The sequence below is a fragment of the Elephantulus edwardii genome, unplaced genomic scaffold (genome assembly GCF_000299155.1).
Source record: "Elephantulus edwardii isolate Elephantulus edwardi_28Jun2011 unplaced genomic scaffold, EleEdw1.0 scaffold00287, whole genome shotgun sequence".
In the NCBI taxonomy this organism is placed as follows: domain Eukaryota; kingdom Metazoa; phylum Chordata; class Mammalia; order Macroscelidea; family Macroscelididae; genus Elephantulus; species Elephantulus edwardii.
The window spans coordinates 2,123,859-2,128,080 of NW_006400037.1; positions in this window are offsets into that span (position 1 = coordinate 2,123,859).

The window sequence follows — 4,222 nt, forward strand, 5'->3', positions numbered from 1 at the left end:
GTCTACGCTCTGCTGGATGTGAAAGAAGCTACAAGTGTTTGCCACTCCTTCATTTGGAGACAATGCCATCAATGCCATACTAGGTACCCTGGCCCCATACACTTTCTGGCTGGCAGAGTTCTGTCTTCAAGCACTCTACTCTCAGCCAGCATCTCAGTTGGCAGGAAGTTGGCAGGAACTTTTTTGAGGATCCCAGGAATTCTATCCCCAGTTAACTTCTGACCTGGCAAGATCTACTTCCAGAACCCAGCACCGTAGGCTAGCAGGAATTGCTTCTGGGACCAGGCATCCTATCTTTAGCCATCTTTGAGTCAACTTGAACTCTGCTATGGTGCTCTGTTCACTCAATTTTCTCCTTTGTTTCTATGTTCATTTCTTTTGTCGACCATAACTTGTTTCCTTTTCCATGCTTACTTTTTTTATTCTCACTTTTCATTTTTTCCCTTTTTCCTATTTTTCTCCTTTCTTTGCCTCTTTCCACTCATATAAGTTTCTGTTCTTGATTTTTGTCTTTGGTTTATTATATTTCCCTTTTTATCTCTTGTTTTGCTTTTATTTTTAATAATTTATCTCTGTTGTTCCTCCCTTTTTCTGCTTTCTTTTAATGTATTTAGTTTTCCCTCTCTCTTTCTTTTTTATCCCTCTCAGCAGAATACAGCAGCTGTGCCACACTGCCAAGCTATACTCAAATTTTCTGCAATCCTATACCTTAGGCAAGGGACATCATCAGCTCTTGTCCCAACTGACCAATAATAGAGTGGAGAAAACATCAGCTTAACACACCCTCCTGGGCCCTAACCAGAGAATAGAGATCTGTGTGTGTACTTTTGATCTCTTTCTCATCCACCAGGAGACAATAAACACCTTGAAAGTACCAAACTGTACACTTACTACACATGCTTGGATATATAAAAATAAACTAAAGCAAAACCCAAACCAATAACAAACAAAACACTAAAACCAAAAAATTCATATCTGGGAAAAACATGCCAACATGTAATCACCAAATAAATAAAAATACACTACCACCACTATGAGTCCGAGACCACTGATGCCCTTAGTTCACACAAAGCAATAAGATGAGTAGTCCAAACAAGTGACAAAAATACAGAGCCAAAACAACTTCAGAAGGAAGAAATGGCATCAGAACTACCGAAAAATCAAGAGTAAAGTTTAAGTACTTTCACATGATTGCAAGGAAGTTTGAGGACATCCCCAAGAAAATCAAGGAGCTCTGGTGGCCCTCTGGCAATCCCAAAGACAAACAGTTCAAATCCACCAGAAACTCTGCAGGAGAATGGGCAGTTTCCTCCCATGCAATTTGCTGCTTCTGAAAACCCATAGGAGGATCAGCTATGGGTCAATAGCACACAAAATCAGTAACAACAAAATAAGGGAAAACACAGAACTGAAAAAGAATTAAAACACAAAACATTAGAAAACAATATAGGAACAAATCTAAAAATGATAAATCTTCTAATTAAATTATATAAAATCATATAAAAGAGCGAATAGAATCCAGAAGATTAGTACAAAGATTTAAAAATAGCGATAACTTGTTTCAAGTGTAAAGAAGTGGAATTGACTCAGTAAAAGACAAGATTAAAAAGATTGAAGAAAAAAAAATCTCAATAAGAAACAATCAGGAAAAAAATGTGAAGAAAATCTAAGAATTATGTGAAACTTAACCATATTATTTCTGTTCTGAATCCTAGAGCAGGAAGAGACAAAGGAAAACCCAGAGAAAACTATTGCAAATTTATTGGAAGAAGGGATCTCTGGTGGCCTAGTGGCAAAAAGCTGCGCTATAATCATGAAGGCACTCGGTTCAAATGCACCAGATGCTCCTCTGTCAATTGGATCTGATTCGACACAACACAACAAGAATAAAAAATTATTGGGAGAAAACTTCTTTAATATCATCAAAGACCAAAAGATATGCAATTAAGAAGCCCAACAAATCTCAAATAGGATAGAACTCAAAAGAAAATGGGCAATGAATAGAATAGAGGGAAGAAAAATAAGTTCTCTTGAATTATGATGCTGGTGTATTGAACATTCCATTGACTGTCAAAAGAACAAATGGATCTTGTAGGAAGTGCAGGCAGTGCACTCTTTAAAAGTGAGGATAGTGAAACTTCACTTCATGCTTTGGGCATGCTGTCAACAAGTACCAGTACTTGGAGAAGGACATCATTGCGGGTCAGCAAAAGAGAGGAAGAACCTCAATGAGATGGTCCAGATAATGAGTGCAACGATGGGATTGAGCATGGCAGAGATACGAGGAAGGCACATGATAGGGTAAGATCTTTATCTGTCGTTCATAGGGTCACTATGAGTTGTAGTTGACTTAAGGGCACATAAAAATAATAACAAAAATTTACTAAGACCTATTGTTATATGCCATCAAGTTGCTTGTGACTCATAGCAACCCTGTGTACAACAGTCCTGAACCCTGCTCTATCCTGTGCCAACTTTATAGTCTCTGACACATCTACCCCCCCCCACCCAATGACCCCAGTGACTTTTCAGTCCATCTCATTGAGGATCATGGTCTCTTGCGCTGTCCCTCAACTCTCCCACTCATGATGTTCCTCTCCCAAAACTGGCCTTTCCTTGCAATATGCCCAAAGTATGTCAGACGGAGCTTCAGAATCCTTGCCTCCAAGGAGCAGCCTGGTTTTACCCTCACTAGGACAAATCTGTTTGCTCTCCTAGCAGTTCATGGTGTATTCAATATTCTTCTCCAGTACCACAGCTCAAAGGCATCAATCCTCTTTCTATCATCCCTAGGCGTTGTCCAGCTTTCTGACACATAGCAAGTAACTGCAAAGACTGTGGCTTAGATTGGGTGCACCTTAGTCTCCAGACTGACATTGTTGCTCTTCAGGACTTTGGAGAAGTCCCTGACAGCAAGTTGTCTTTTAATTTCCTGGCTGTTAGTACAAAGAGTGTTGATTGTGGAGCCATGCAAACTGAAGCTGTTAACAATCTCAATCTCTTCACCATCTATCATGATGCTGTCAATTGGCCCAGTCATGAGAATCATAGTCAAATTTTGCAAATCAGAGGCAAAGGGAAAAAAACACCATGAAGCAATTTGGTATAAACAAAAAGTCACCTACAAGGGAAACCTAATAAAATGAAACTCTGATTCCTTGAAGGAAGCTATGAAGACCAAAACGACAACAACAAAAACCAAAAAAAATCCCGAACAAAAAATACCCCCCCCCAAAAAAAACAACAAAAAAAACCCCACAATGGGATAACATACAGAAAATTATTAAAAAGATACCAAACTAACAATTTTATATTCATAAAAATAAAGCATCAAATATGATGATCAGATTAGGACATTTTTAAAAAACAACTATGATATATCATTTCACTCCAGCAACAATAGCAAAGTTCAATAGAACAGCAAAGTGCAAATGCTAGCAAGGTTGTAGTAAGACTGGAACCTGTTTTTACTGCTGTTGGGAGTGTAAAATGGTGTAACCACTCTGGAAGGCGGTTTGGTGCTTTCTCAAAAAGTTGGAAATAGAAATACCATTTGACCCAACAATATCACTACTGGGAATATACCCTAAAGAAACTAGAGCCACCATCCAAACAGATGTATGCATACCCATGTTTATTGCTGCATTAGTCACAATAGGAAAGAGATGGAAGCAACCCAAGTGCCCATCAACAAATGAAAGGATAGGAAAACTATGGTATATTCACACAACGGGATTCGATGCAGAACAGGAAAGAATGAAATCATAAAGCATTATGCAACATGAGGGATCCTGGAGGACATTATGCTAAGTGAGATATCTCAGTCTCAAAAGGACAAATACTGTATAACAACACTGTTCTAAAGCAGGACTGACGTGTTGGGATTGGGAGGAGATAGGAAAAGAGAATAATGAACACTATTGGAATGAATGAAGGAAAGACTGTTTAAAAGGAATATATGATATATGTAAGATGATAGTTCAGGATAAGAGGTACATTGCAAAGAGGACTGGGGGAGCAGGAGCAGGAGGGAGGGATGAAATTGTGCAACAATGAATGAATATTCAAAAATATTTAAAAAATTTAAAAAATGAAAGTGAATAGCAAGGAGTTGGAAACAACCTAAGTGCCCATCAACAAACGAATGGCTAGAGAAGCTGTGGTATATTCGCACAATGGAATACTATGCTGCATTAAAAAACAAGGAACTCATGCAATATTA